The 16,409-nt window shown below is 37.0% G+C and overlaps 1 pseudogene across 1 annotated transcript; it reads left to right on the forward strand.

Moving 5' to 3' along the window:
* The first annotated feature begins 422 nt into the window (after window positions 1-422).
* LOC132166575 (putative inactive heme oxygenase 2, chloroplastic) lies at window positions 423-2,507 on the forward strand (annotated as a pseudogene). Its single transcript, XR_015909485.1, has 5 exons — window positions 423-992; window positions 1,128-1,277; window positions 1,827-1,934; window positions 2,013-2,144; window positions 2,271-2,507. The product of XR_015909485.1 is annotated as a putative inactive heme oxygenase 2, chloroplastic (transcript).
* Window positions 2,508-16,409: the final 13,902 nt, after the last annotated feature.

Genomic DNA, 16,409 nt, shown 5'->3' on the forward strand with positions numbered 1-16,409 from the left:
GACAACAAAATAAAAAACAAAAAAACAAGAAACCCCACAAGCAGCAGTGGAGGAGCACAACATCGTCGCCTTAGCTGAAAAAGACGATCAGATTTAAGGTTGAAGAGACTAGATCTGGATCTAGATCTAAAGCAACCCTCAAGAAATGGAGACCAGAGGAGCTTACAGAAAATACACCTAGCACTGCTACCGAAAAAAAGGACGAAAGAATAATAAAGAATAAAGAAGTAACTTTTATAATTGATAAATAAGTAAAATATTTGGAATCAGGCACAAAACAAAAGCAATTTGGTTATACACTCACTCATACTGGGGTTGGCAAGCAATTCGGTGAATCATGGCTTATTGGAATTGGGCTAATAAATTATGTCGATGTACGCCATTTTTCAATTAAACTTTCTGAGTAGGTACCGTACCTACAAATAGATAAATTCGCAAGAAATCTACAATCTAGGGGATAAATAGAGAGAAATCTGAGAAGAAAATTCAAAGCTAAGAGCTCTCTGTCCCCTAAAACGATGTCGTTGATGGGGACAACAACCCTGCGACAACCTCATCGTCATCTTCTTGCACGACTTTTAGTTCCAATTCCACTGTCGTTAAGCAATACAGCGAACATGATGAATCAATATAAGAGGAAGGAGATTCGGAATGGAAGAACCCTAATCTAATGTTGCTCTGACTCCGCCACGGCGTCCACATCGTCTCCTTCTTCACTGGCTCCAGAGAATGTTCCACCGGTGGTAAGGAGGAGGAAGAGGTACAGGAGGCAGTTGGCATCACAGAGGAGATGAGATTCGTCGCCATGAGACTCCAAAATGCTAACAACCAAGACTCATCCAGTGAAGACGTTAAGGAAGAGGAGGGTAACGATGATGTTGGTGGAGTGACGTGGTGGCCCATCATGGACGGGTTCCTCAATTACTTAGTTGATAGCAAGCTCGTCTTCAACATTGTGGAGCGCATTGTCGACGAATCCAACCATGTTGCCTGTGAGTAGAGCTAGTTTCATCCTAACTATTATTCTCAAATTAAATTAAATTAATTATTATTATTTTTTTGGGATAAGTAATGATTTAAAAAATTTATCTATAATGAGATAATGTTGATTTATGATTTTGGTCCAGATGCCTATTTCAGAAAAACCGGATTGGAACTATCAGAAGGTCTTGGGAAAGATCTAGAGTGGCTTAGCCAACAAGGTTTTCTAATTTCGGAACCATTTCTACAATATATATTTTGAATATGTAGCAGGAGGTCAAGTGATAGCAAGATAGGTGTGTTTGAATTTGTGTTCTTCCCCCCATGGTTTGACAGTTTGGATGTCATGTTGGATACATACTTGTGCAATTTCTTTATCTCACGTTATTGGAACTTTATAATCGCTTTGCTGAGTATACTTTATACTGTGTATTTTATAAAATCATATCTTACTATTTATTAATTCAATGAATTGTGATGAAAGTAGCATCTATTTCTTTCTCTGTGCGATGCTTACAACTACAATCTGAATGTCAAGTTCAGGAAATTCCATTTGAGAATTGTGCTGATAATTTGTGTTATTGAAAATGGGAATTGGTTATAAGGAAGTTGCCTTCTTTTCAGCATAAGGCCAAAGAAAGTTGGAAAACTATATCATATCGAACAAATGGTGGCACAGATTAAAGAATGAATCTGTTGAATCTTTACCATGGACCTATATCTTTTTGAAAAATTCCTATTTGGCTTTGTGAAGCAAAGTTAAATATTTTGAAATGGCTATGTTTCCATAGCATGTGAATTAATTAATTTTTTTTTTTGTTCTCCTGTTGATTTGTTGTATTTAGGCTTCTGAGAAGCTCTTAGAAGGAAGGGGACTGGAGTTTTACAGATGAGAGGGGGATGTGCCAGAGTTGATGAAAGATGTCCGTGAGAAGCTCAACATGCTTGGAGAGGTTAATGTCTAATTGGTTTGCGTTGGCTTTTGCTGGAAGATTACTTATCAGTTGGATGTTTGAAATGCTTTGATGCAGCACTGGATAAGTGATGAGAAAAACAAATGCCTAAAAGAAGCCACAAAGTCATTTCAGTTTTTGGGGCAAATTGTTTGCTTGATCATCTTATGAAGTCATCTACAACTTAGAGTTTGGATAGTTTGTTACAAGGTAAAGTCGCAGTTAATTATTCAATGGAATAGATGTGTTGCTTATGATTTTAATGACTTTCCTCTTCCTTTATTACCTTAATCCTTTTCTTATCAGCTTGATAACCTTGCTAATTTATCCCATCAGAAAGGCATACTGGATTGGCTCCCCAAGTACAGGAACGCTTCCTCTCCATGTAGACTACCAAGACATAATTCTTTTTTATATTCAAATTTAGTATATAATGTGGACGACCTGTGAGTTCTTAGTTACAATTGTTAACAATATTTTGTCTAATGGCAAAGGGACTATTGATTACACCAACACCCTCCCACTTCGTCAAGTACTAGTAATTATCTCATTGCTCAATGAGATTGTTTGTTTGCTTCATCTTTGCTATTTAGTAGATTAGTTTATTAGATTTGAAGCCATGAAATGCATCATTTTCAAAGCACACATGCGTGCCCATGACCCCATCAGAGGGTGTTGGGCGATTCTACGTCGCCTCAAGCATTCCATCTTCTAGAATGAGGCCGAGCTTAATCGCATTCGAGCTTAACTAGCCATGTGTCAAGCTTATCAGCTAATCTCACAAGCACCGGCACGTCCCTCCAGTTCGTACAACGTGATGCAATATCAAGAAGAAGAGCCAATATTCTGTGATTCTACACCATTGTCGACATCTAGCGTCAGCCCACCGTCGGACAACACCACAATGACCACCCATGAGCTCCGTTTGAGCCTCGCTGACAACATACCGACCAGATAGCGCCGTGCTCGTCTGGCCTTCTCCGGCGTCAGCCCACTGTCCAGATAACACCGCACCACCCTTCTGACTTTCTCTAGCGTCAACCCACCGTCCGATCTGAGCCTCACCGCCGCACCTTTTGTTTCACCTGTGCATGAAGCTTTCTAAAGAAAGAGGGTCTCAGCCCTCAAAAGAAAAGAAAAAGGAGTTTGTCGTGAATTGAAAATAAAAATAAAAAAAGGCCATTCACAATGAATACTCGAAGCGGACGTATTGATGGTGACAATCAACTCAGTCAACAACAATGTGATGATTTGTTACTCGACGTGGTTCAGAAACTAGGTTCTATGTTCAGCCAGCTAAGTTCTCTATCCAAGAGGGTCGATGTTGTATGGGATCAAGTAATTGACAAGCCAGAAAGCTCGGTCAACAAGGGGAAAGGTGAGCGAATTAAGACCGAATTGGAGCAAGAAACTGATTTCAATGAAGAAACACATGATTCTCACACATTGAAGAGGCCAGATGTTACACCCCATCATGGGTACCGGACTCACCAGACCCATCAAATGTTTCAACCGAATTTTAACCAGAGAAGTCCTTGGCAACCTACTATGGAGCACGTGGAGACTCGTGACTACCGCCGCCAGGACCTGAATCAAAGGACCCCATGGCAACCAGCTATGGAACACGGAGAGCCTCATGGCTACCACATGGAAGATATTACCAAGAGGGTATGAGTCGAGGTACCAGACTTTCAGGGTAAACTGGACCCTCATGCCTTCCAAGGTTGGATTACGTCAATGGAGGACTATTTTGAATGGTGTCGTTTACCACCCAACACACAAATCAGGTTTGTAAAGATGAAACTTAAAGGCCAAGCACCCATATGGTGGAGCAGTGTGGAAGAACAACTGCACAGATCACGTTAACGCCCTATCTCGAAATGGGAGGAGATGAAGCTAAGGCTACAAGAGAAGTACCTGCCCATAGACTACAAAGAGACCTTGTTCGAGGAATTGTTAGCCCATAAGCAAAACAACACTACAATGGATGACCATACTCACAAGTTTCACAAAATTAGTGTCTGAAGCCGAGTATCTGATAAGTGCTAAAATATATGTATTTTACCCCCCTTAATTTATATTTTTTAATTCCTTAGTTTTGTTAGTTTGTACAATTTTATTTCCTTTTTGCATTTTTCTTTGTTTTATAGGTCATGGAAGAAAAGAAAGCGTTTCCGAAAAAGTTCCAAGCTTAAAGGGCAATTGGGAAGACCTAGAAGATATTTTTAAGCTTAACCAATCATAATAGAGAACCTATATGATGTGGTTAAGTTTAATCAAATAAAGGAAATGATTAAATCGGAATTTCTCAAATTGGAGTCAAAATCGGATTAGATTCAAATTTGGATTCTGCACACGTCTCGGTATTTTGACCATAACTTTCAGCTCAAATATCCGATTTAGGTAATTCAAGTGGAATTGGAAAGCTAACTTAAAATTATACAAATCATTGTGAAATATCATTTTCCTAATTCGGACTTGCGCTATGCCAAAATCGTCCCGTAAAATAAGAACATAAAGCTTGACGAATCCTATTCCGATTTGGACTTAAGTTATTTTTATCCTAATTGGACTAGGAGATAAACCTCCAAATTTCCCAGGATTACTAGGGCTTATAAGACTCTCCTAAGCCCTATAAATATACCTCTAAGCCTCACAATACAATAGGCACTCTTTAGATACAATCTCGGGGAGAGAAATTGGAGGCTACTTTTAGGAACGGTTTTCGGTTCTTTCTTTTCCTTTTCTTTTTAGTTTTATTATGTGTAATTAATACTTTAGTAAGGCTAGATTGAAACCATAATTATGTTTATTTAATATTTCAATATTGGCGCATTTGTGATAATCATATTATGTTGCTTAACTTGATTAATTATTGTTTTATTGAATTCCACATATGTGTGTGATTGTCCATTTTATGCATGTGGTATGAATTAGTTAATTAAATCAATTTGAATGATCGAGTCCTAGGTTTAATAGAGTAACAAAAGAATCTCACCCCGAGTTCTTGGGTTAATCAACATGGGGAACCGGGAGTAGACACACATGCCCTAGGCCTCACGTGTTTGTCGATTTCCATAGATTTATGCTTTCTTAAAAAACAACTTTGTAGACAACCATGCTAAATCCTTTAAGAAAGAAAAAAATTAGAGTAGACACTCATTCCTAATTCGTTGCTTAGGAAAATCAATAGTTTAAGGAGTAGACACACATGCCCTTAGGTTGGCAAACATTAGGTATTCATAATATGATTAAAGCATTGACATATTGTTATATTACTTGAGCATGATAAGTGGTAGATATCAAAGCCATACCTTTATCTTTATTATTTATTTTCATAATATCAATTTAGTGACAAAGTTGATATTTTAATTAATTCTAAGCGAAATCAACAATCTCCGTGGGAATGATCTCGTACTTGCTGCACTATACTACTGTTTTGATCTTGTGCACTTGCGAGTTAAAACATACAAATTATTATCTATTAATTTCGGTAGTATTGGGCACAACAGTATCCAAGACAGAACGGCAGACTATAGCACGTTTCAAAGCGGGGCTGCGAGACGATATCAAGCGTGAATTGATGATAGTCAAATTGGTGGGTTAGACGAGGCCTACCAATTAGCCGATGCGAGTGGAGCAACAACTCCGAGGGTTTTCTAATCGAAGGACTTGCACAAACTGTGGTAATTCCACTACCAAGAGTTTTGCACACGCTAACAAATTAGCAACCCATATCGTAGGAGAAAGACACTTGGACGCACATCATATTCCGAACGTTGGTTACAATCACATGAGGAAAGCAAAGGAAAGATGGTGATTCCGAACTGAGAAAGGAAGAGACGAGTGCTATCGATGTGGAGGTCATGGTCACTTTGCGGTAGTATGTCTGTCACGAGAACAAAAGCCTGTGCTCTTATGTGAAGAAGAAACCGACATCCCTAACGCAACTAGCAATCAGGATACACATGAAGTGGTTGAAGAAGACGTCCTAGAGGAACGCCTAGATGGTTCATCCTTACAACTCTATGTAATTAGACGAATCCTAATGGGACAAAAGACTGAGGAAGTCGGAAAGAAGATTGGTTGTGGACAAGTGTTTTCCACACTCAGGTGGAGCATCGCGGTGAAGCCCTTAACCTCATCATTGACAATGGTAGGGCATAAATGTTATCTCACAAGAGGCAGTGAACAAACTAAAGTGCCCTGTGAAAAGACATCCCGAACCCTATAGGGTTAGTTATGTGGATGATACATCCATACCCGTGAAGGCTAGGTGCTTAGTCTCATTCTCTTTGGGACTGAACTACAACGATGAAGTATGGTGTGATGTTATCCCAATGAAGGCATGCCATATGCTATTAGGTAGACCTTGGCTTTATGATAGGAAAGTACAATACGATGGGTATGCAACCATCTACTTATTTTTGTTTAAAGGTAGAAAGCTAGTCCTACAACCCAGGAAAGTTAACGACTTCGGTAGTAGCCAACAAACGGAAGACTGAGTGCTGACACTCCAAAATTTCACTACAACATGCAAAGAACGTGGGCTGGTTTTCCTCGTTACACATCATGAACTCCCATCGAGTAGCAACTCATCGCCAGCAGCAATACAAGTACTACTAGAGGAATTTTCAGACATTATTCCAAATGAGCTACCCAAGGTGCTGCCACCTATGCGTAACATACAACATGCTATTGACCTGGTACCAAGGGCTACACTACCGAATCTACTAGCATACTGAATGAGCCTAGAAGAACACAAGGAATTACAATGGCAAGGCTTGGGGTTACTAGATCATGGGTTTATTCGAGAAAGTCTGAGTCCATGCGCGGTACTCGCCTTACTAACACCAAAGAAAGACGGAAGTTGGCGCATGTGCATCGATAGTCGAGCGATCAACAAGATTAGGTGAAGTACCATTTCCCCATTCCTCGCGTAGATGATATGTTGGATGTATTGCATGGAGCATCAATATTTTCTAAAATTGATCTCTGTAGCGAGTATCAGCAACTCCGTGTTTGCCCAGGAGACGAATGGAAGACCGCATTCAAGACAAGGGATGGCCTATTTGAATGGCTAGTGATGCCTTTGGGTTTGATCAATGCCCCAAAAGCACCTTTATAAGGGTTATGAATCAAATCTTAAGGCCCTTCATAGACAAATTTGTAGTAGTTTACTTCGATGATATACTAATCTTCAGCCAGAACATGCAAGAGCATCTTGATCACTTGAGACAGGTATTTTTCACTCTACGATTTGAGAGTTTCTTTGTTAATCTCAAAAAACACTCGTTCGCACAAAGTAGTGTCGTATTCCTGGGGTTCATAGTATCTTCGAAGGGAATTACTGCCGATCCTGAAAAGGTACGGGTTGTTCTTGATTGGCAACCGCCAAACAACATACATGAAGTGCGTAGCTTTCATGGTTTAGCTTCCTTCTACCGTTGATTACGGGTTGTTCTTGATTGGCAACCGCCAACAGCATACATGAAGTGCATAGCTTTCTTGGTTTAGCTTCCTTCTACCGTTGATTCATCAAGAATTTTAGTTCCATTATGACTCCCATAATTGAGTGCACCAAACAAGGATCTTTCAACTAGACTAGTGCGGCACAAAAGGCATTTGAAGCTATCAAGCAAAGGTTTACGGAAGCTCCCATCTTGCAACTACCCAATTTTGAAGCATCCTTTGTAGTGACTTGTGACACCTCACATGTAGGCCTTGGGGGAGTACTCAGCCAGAATGGGCACCCAGTGGCTTTCTATAGTGAGAAGTTAAATGATGCAAAAAGACGATACTCCACATATGATCTAGAGATATATGCGGTGGTGCAAACACTGAAACACTGACGCCATTATCTCATTCTCCGAGAATTTGTTATCTTCTCGGATCATGATTCTTTGAGGCACTTACACTCACAAAAACGGATCAATGCTCGTCATACCCGATGGATAGATTTCCCGCAACAATATACTTTTGTCCTTAAACATAAGGCGGGTATTGAGAATCGTAGGTCAGATAAACTGAGTCATAAATCTTGTTTAATCCATACACTAACCAATGCAGTGACTTGTTTTGTGGATATTAAGAAGCATTATCAAGCAGACCCAGACTTCGAGCTTATCTATAGTCAGTTGTCCACTAATCCACGATCCCTTCATGGGACGTACTCCTTAATGGATGGATTCTTGTTCCAAGGGACATCCATGCCTCCCAGGCACATCCATGCGGGACCTCGTTATTTTGGAGCTACGTTCAGGTGGTTTAGCTGGACACTTTCGCAGGGACAAAACAATTGCATTAGTAGAGGATCGTTACTATTGGACAGGGTTAAAGAAACAAGTGGCAATCGTTGTTAGACATTGTCGAACTTGCCAACTCTTGAAGGGGACTCGCACTAATGCCGGATTAAACATTGCATATCCCTGCTCATCCTTGGCTCGACCTTAGCATGGACTTCGTTTTGGGGTTGTTCAATGTTGTGCAAATTTATTTAACTCGCAGGTGTACGAATCGATTATAGTTAATGGATTGCAAGTGCGAGGTCGATCTTACAGAGAATTGTATTCTTGAAAGAGCAATTTATATCTAAACTAATTAAATCCTAGCCTAGTTCCAAAAGGGTTTTGATTTTGGTTTTGAAAATTAAAAGACTAAACATAAACTAAAAAAACAAAGTAAATCAATAGATAAAGGCACTAAGGATGCGGAATCTACACTCACCAAATCATAACAACATATTTTATATTCATCAATATTAATCCGAAGTTCTCACAATTTAAATCTTATGTATGTTCTACTATACTTCAAAGAATTAATTAAAATCATCTCATGTATCCATTCATTGACCAAATCACAAAAGGAATTCAAATTTAATTGAAACACCAGATGTATCCGTAGAACAAATCACAAGGGATATCCAATTTTTATGAGTTAAAAACCAAGCAATCAATTATGTGAAATTATCCTAAATCATCAAGTATATCCTTGAATCACAACAAAATATCCAAGAATCATGCCACATATTGAAAAAAAGTAAAACAATTGAAATAAAAAATCAATAAAATCGGAATAATAAAAACTTACAATAAAGCGATGTTGTTCTTCATCGGTGAGGCTTTATCCCCAACCTTAGTTGAGAATTTAGCTCCACATGACTATGAAACTAAAACCTAAACCTAAACCTAAGGAAAAACTAAACTAAAAGAAAAGCTGTGGATTACATTCTGTCTCTAAAATTGTATCCCAAAACTAGTATCTGGAATTGTGTCTATTTTATTGAATGTAAAGAGGTCTATTTATAGGCTTAGGAGAGTCCTAGAAGCCCTATTAAACCTAAATAATTCGGAGGTTTGTCTCCCAGTCAAAATAGAAGTCTGAAATCGGAATAGGATTCGTCCAGATTTATGTTCTTTTATTGCAGGGCGATTTTGGCCTAGTAAATGTCCGAATTAGGAAAGTTCTAGTAAACGTCCGGATTCGTCCAGTTCTATTTCTAATGCCGCTTGAATCATCTCAATATGATATTTGAGCAGAAAGTTATGGTTAAAATACTGAGACATGTACAAAATCTGAATTTGAATCCAATTCGAAATTTTATCCAATTTGAAATTTAATCTAATTTAACATTTTCTTGGATTTGGTTAAACTTAACAACATCATCTAGGTGTTCTCAAAGTGTGCTTTTTTCCAAGCTTTTCATTTTTTCCTTTAAAGCTGTAGTTTTTCTTCAATTACCTACAAAACACTAAAAGCACAAAATTAACACAAAATATTGAATAACGACACAGTTAAAGGATTAACTAATGTAAATAAAGGGGTCCAAATATGCAATATTTGACACTTATCACCCAAGACTATAAGAGGTCATGATTCCATCTTTGTGGTTGTAGACCGCTTCTCAAAGATGGCAAATTTTATAGCATGTGCTCGGACCTATGATGCATCACGTATGGTAGCCCTTTTCTTTGCAGAAGTAGTACGTTACATGGCTTGCCTCACTCAATTGTTTCTGACAGAGATGTAAAATTTATGAGTTACTTTTGGAAAGCTCTATAGGCCAAAATGGGGACCAAGCTGTAGTTTTCAAGTGCTTTTCACCCACAAATGTATGGGCAAATTTAGGTTGTTAATAGGAGTTTAGGCAATCTCCTAAGATGCCTAATTATTGATCACCATACCACATGGGATTTTCTTTTGCCTCATGCCGAATTTGCATATATTTGTTCCATTAATAAGAGCACGGGTGTCTCTCCTTTTGAGATTGTAATAGGTGTCAAACCAAAGCTCCCCCTTGATTTGGCACCACTACCCTCTTCTTCGCGTATCTGTGAAGAGGCCGAAGTGTAACATCCCCAGCCCGTTAAGGCTGAGTTACCACTTTTCTTCTTTTACAACAAAAGTTTTTGCAAAGATCTATAAGGTCTATCAGAGTACTTGATTTTAAAGGATACGATTAATGTATAAAACATTCTTCAAGATATTTTATTACAAGCGAAATTAGGAAACATTAAACTTTAGTTGCGGAATATCATATTATTACAATAACTGATATGAAAAGATTGTGAAAGTTAATAATTATTCCCGCCCCCATTCCAGCCTCCTATTCCAGCATCCTTTCTACCTAAAAACAAGAAATAAAACTGAATGAGCCCAAAGGGGGCCCAGCAAGTAAAATCCACAACCATAAATAGTTTTACTCCTTGTTCTCACTTTTAAAAATCGTTTTCACAAATAAATATACATCCAGCCATAATAATACATGTATGTACGGTTGCATCTCCCGTAGCATATACGTACTATTACATCTAGTAATAGATCATCGTCATAAATCATCTTTATAAATCATCATCATAATGCATCATTATAAATCATCATAGTATATCATCGTTAAAATTATATTATCATTTTCTCATATTAGAGCCCATGTACACTATTACCCCTGTGTACGAGGGTTGCGGGTCCTTATGACCATGGCACTGAACTGTGGCCTCAGCCCTGCCCGACTGTCAATTAACTCTTTTCTTGGTGTACTCAACGGTCATGTTGATGGAATACCACCTTCTGGTATAGCCTCCTTCAGTGGTTTCGCCTCCATCCGAGTATCAGTACCGAACTCCTCTCATCCATACTTATCTTGGGGCCAAAAATACTCTCCTTCATACATGTGCCCTCATTTGATAAACATTTAACTCATTTCTTGTACTTTTCTTTGTACTTCTTTTGGTGCATCTTAGGGCAACATGTAGGAGGGTTTATCATCATTCTTCTCTCTTATAATCATCATCATTTCTCAACTTTCTTTTCTCAAAATGGAAACTTTTCCAAATATAAACTTGTTGTGCTTAGAAAGTGTTTAAAGAAATAGAAACTTTCTAAATAATTCTTTTAGAAATCCTTCATGCAAGCAACATATCACCATGACAGGTAAATAAAATAATCATTTACAGTTTAATACAAGAATAAATAAATAGCATGACATGAAGTAATTTTAGAAGGGGTGGTGAATTTACTTACCTCTAGACTGGAGCTAAAAAGTGGTCCGAAGGATCTAGTTGCTCCAATCTGACTAACACCACTAGTATATATTTTGAAACTAATTTCTCAAGTCCGTTCTCTATCTTGTTCTTTCTTTCTTGCAACGCTTTGTCTCGCCCTTTCTCTCTCTGTTTCGTGTAAACACTTTCAGAAAGAAGAAAGACCGAGTAGAAAACGAAAGAAGGAAGAATATGTGGAAGAGAAGGGAGTGGAGTGGTGAAATTTATGAAGGGGAAGAGCTCTATTTATAGGAAAAAAACCAAATACTATTCTACCTTTCATTTTACTATTCCATCTACCAACACTATTATACCTACATTTATCCATCTACAATTCTACCCTCATTTTACTATTCCATCTACCAATACTATTATACCTACATTTATCCATCTACAATTCTACCTCATTTTACTATTACATCTACCAATACTATTATACCTACATTTACCCATCTACAATTCTACCCTCCTTCTACCAATACTATTATACCTACCATTGACTATTCTACATTCCCTTACTATTCTACCTTCCATTTTATTATTTCATCTACCAACACTATTATACCTACATTTATCCATCTTCAATTCTACCTACCAAATACAATTCTTCTTACCATTTACTATCTTATTATTTCACCAATTACCATTCTCTAATTACCACTCTCTATAATACCATAAATTTCCCAATAATTAAAATCATAGGCTAAAATGAATATCAAAATAACATCATCATCAAAATAATCTATTTAAATAACTTTGAAAATTCTGGGGCGCTACAATCTTCCCTCCTTATTAAAATTTCGTCCTTGAAATGAAAGCCTATAATATTACCATCCAATCTTCAAATTGAGTGATTCAGATTTAAAATATTCTTTTCAATCATTCATCAGAGCCTACTTTCCAATATTCATTTTTATCATGTTTAAATTTCGTCTTCTTCTTCTAGGAGTAAATCTTATTCACAGTCTAAAGTCTCGATTTTTTTTGTTTTTTTTTCTCAACTTCAATAACAACAATCGAATTATTCAGCTCCTTATATAAGATAGTCTACAGTCAAGGTTTAAACATCAAATAAAAAAAATCATGTGATCACTAGTCCATACCTCCAAACATTATAGTCCTCCTTGCAAGCCCGCAATAATTTCCTCAATCTAATTTAATCAATCGTATCAAAAAGGTGTAAAAATCGTTTCTGCCTATAATTTCTTCAGTATCTCAGTATTCCAAATCATGTATACGAAATATTAATATGATGCTCTAATAATTATTAACTTCTCACCATCATAAGTCCGTAAAAGTAAATAGCACCAACATCCTACAGTTTATATCTCCCAAAAACGTCATTACATGAATATAACTTAGAAGTGAGATCATAATTTGATTCATTCTAAATACACAATCGTTTATATTTTCTCATCCCAAATCTTGCGTCAGTGTTACAATATCAGCAAAAATCTCTTAGTACTACATCTTTACTTGATAACTCATAACTCAGCAAAAGAAACTTGTAATTATTAGTCCAACTCAATTGAAATGTAAGATTCTCATCCATTCTTGACTAATACATGCTGTGCCTTGCTACGTTCTAGAGATGAAATTGATAAGCAAGGAAAGCAAGATATGGGTAAGTTTCCAAGCTGGAAGTCCCAAAGCACTCATCTTATAATCTCTCTCCCTTGGGTCTTGCAAGGTCAAGAAAAGAAAAAGAGAGACAGATAGTCCTGTTGTTTTCCAGAAATGAAGATTTGATAAGCATTTCAGGACATGATATGCACGTGACTCCTTTCCGAGACTTTCAAAATACCCACATCGGATGCTCTCTCTCCTCTGTCATGTATGAAGACTTGAAGAAAAAAGAGATATTTAGCCTGAGAAACATGATCAAGGATAATTTTGCTTCCTCAGGACATGATCAACGATAATCTTGCTTCAATGGCTTAGTACTGAGAGTATAAGGTGTTGGGTTTGTGAATCAAGTTGTGATGCTGCATTTTTCTCTTGAGGATACGCTCAACTAGGAGAAAAGTCAAACTTTCATTGTATGGAAGGCTATTAGCAGAAGATCTCAGGTGAAGGGGTATAATCAGAAGGCATGTGTTGCAATGGAGAAAGAGGTATGAATTTATAGGAAAGATTTCTGGATAATGAACGAGCGCGTGTGGTGCACGTTGGCATGACAATTCATTCGGTTGCCCACGCATGGAATTCAAAGTCGTTGGGTGAACAATAAGTTTGAAAAAATGAGCTCAGTCGAATTTATGACAGGAGACCAGATCCTACTTCAATAGGATCCTTTGACAAAAATCCTTCGTGGCCCGAGGTCGCCTAACGTTTTGTTGTTTACTGTTTATTTCACCTGAAGTGAAAAAATTTCTTTTAAGCCACTCGTCTACTGCTTCCAAAAACTTCAAAAAAATCTCTTCAATTTCTGACACTTAGTCTCTTCTCAACACTTCATCTCTCCCAAATTCTTCGTATTCTCAATTATTTTCCTTACTGTCCCAAATATGGCAGCATCATCATCATCCGATAACAACATCGATTTGAATGTTGCTCCTGCAGCACAACCCATTGTTATGCCTAACGTGCAACCGGACATGCCTGCTGTTACCCCTGAGGTGCCTGCTATACATCCCGTCGTACCTGTTGCACACCATAATGAACCTGCTGCACATCTTGACATATGGCAGCCAACTTTTGTCTTTGACAATCGTCTTATCACTATTCAGGATTCTGTCATGCTCCACGATTCTACTGCTGTAGCGGTGACCAAAGGTTTCGTAATTCCACGGGATCAAACATTGTTAGCTGATAGACCGAATACTGATGCTATTAATGATTCATTGGCGTTCAGTATCCAAGGTGCTGCATCAGTTTCTGATATGGCACGACGTTTGAGTGCCAAAAATGTTGAGCAGAAAGTCTTAAGAAACCAAATTGGGGTCTTACAACGACTGCTCAATTACTACAAACGAAAACACGTGGATTTGAAGTAAGAGAATATTCAGCTGAAAAAGATGGGGTCATCTTACGCAGAATACTTGGGACCAAAGTTGCTAGAAATGGAGGAGAATACCGAACGTCTTCAGCGACAGCACGAAAAACTCTTGGTCGATATCTAGGGGTGTTGCAAGTCTCTCTGCAAAAGCTCTAGTCGGGTACCTCATTAGAAATAAATATTCTCTTTGGTAATTCAATTATATAAATATATACGATTCTGCTCATACTAGGTTTTCTCTATGCAGAAATAATCTTCCTGGAGCCGCTCTGAGGAATCATCTGCTCATCATTACCACATGTCTCTTTATGCAACAAATTCTCTCTTTTTTTTTTTCTTTTTTTTTAATGGGCAGTAGTGTGTAATATTATAAGGAGCTTGTTTTCCCACCATTTCTTCTCGTAATTATTCAGTACCCATTCAATATTCATTATGTAATCACATGTTAATATTAAACAAACAATTTGTTTAACAAGTTAATCACTCAATAAAACATCTAAGTGTGCACCATCACATGTTATCAACCTCTAAAATACCTGAATATCATTGAACATATATCTTATAAATGAAATTTAGATCATATCACTATATTATATTGTCTTTCAACTCTTATCTTTGTGCTTCAAAATACCTCAAGAATAATAATCCATCATCTTTACCTCGTGACAAAAAATTTTTATCAAAAGCTTTGGCATGTAACTAAAATTCTCATAACACAATACCTAATAATGCCTCAAAATTTAAATATTATCCACAACCTAGGAGCACCAATTCATCCTCAAAACTTTAAGCGTCACTTCAATATAGTTTACCTCAATTACAGAAAACCTAACACCTCAAATTCTAAGAATCACCTCAAAGATTTCATGAATTGTACTTTAAAGTCATCAAAATCATTTGAAAATATCAAAATCCTTAAACCACAATGTAAATATCAAAATATCTTATAGATTCTAGGGTATACCTCATTTCCATTTATCCTTGCAATACTTAGGCATTCACTTCATGTCACTACGTAATCCATATTCTTCAATTCATATATTACAACATCAATCATAATGTCATTATTGTCATCAACTAAACCTTACTATTACCAAAAACTCATATAAACACTTATACCATTAATTCAGTTACATGAATCATTTCACAACCGACATCCATAAGGCCATTTGTTGCCAAGTTACTTACACAATTTATCTCGCAACCTAAATCTATAAAATCATCATACGATTTTTAAATCATGATCAGTAATCTTTTCTAAATCCTCGAGACACCTTAAAATATACTCTTATCAATCGATACTCGAGAAAATTGCCGCAAATCCAGAAGGGCAGATACTATAGATCACATCCTATCTATAAAAATAAAAATCCATCTTCGTCATTAACTTGATCACAATAATAAAATCCTCCAAATTAATCACACTAAGATGATTTTTTTTTTTTTTTTTTAAACCAAAAATTATCCCTTAGAAAAATGCCCATGCATCATTTATTAGAGACCACACAAAAATACAAACTCTACTTGGCCGGAATGTGGCTTCCCATTAACCTCATTTTTTATTATTATTTTTTTTTTTTAAAAAAAGAAAAGGTCTGCCAGAACCTTATAACCTTTGCTCTGATACCAAAATTGTAACATCCCCTGCCAGTTAAGGCTGAGTTGCCACTTTTCTTATTTTACAACAAAAGTTTTTGCAAAGATCTATAAGGTCTATCGAGTACTTGATTTTAAAGGATACGATCAATGTATAAAACATTTTTCAAGAGATTTTATTACAAGCGAAATTAGGAAACATTAAACTTTAGTTGCAGAATATCATATTATTACAATAACTGATATGAAAAGATTGTGAAAGTTAATAATTATTCCCGCCCCCATTCCGGCCTCCTATTCCAGCATCCTTTCTACCTGAAAACAAGAAATAAAACTAAATGA

Source organism: Corylus avellana, chromosome 11, assembly GCF_965113065.1.
Source record: "Corylus avellana chromosome 11, dhCorAvel1.hap1.2, whole genome shotgun sequence".
NCBI classification, from domain to species: Eukaryota; Viridiplantae; Streptophyta; class Magnoliopsida; order Fagales; family Betulaceae; genus Corylus; species Corylus avellana.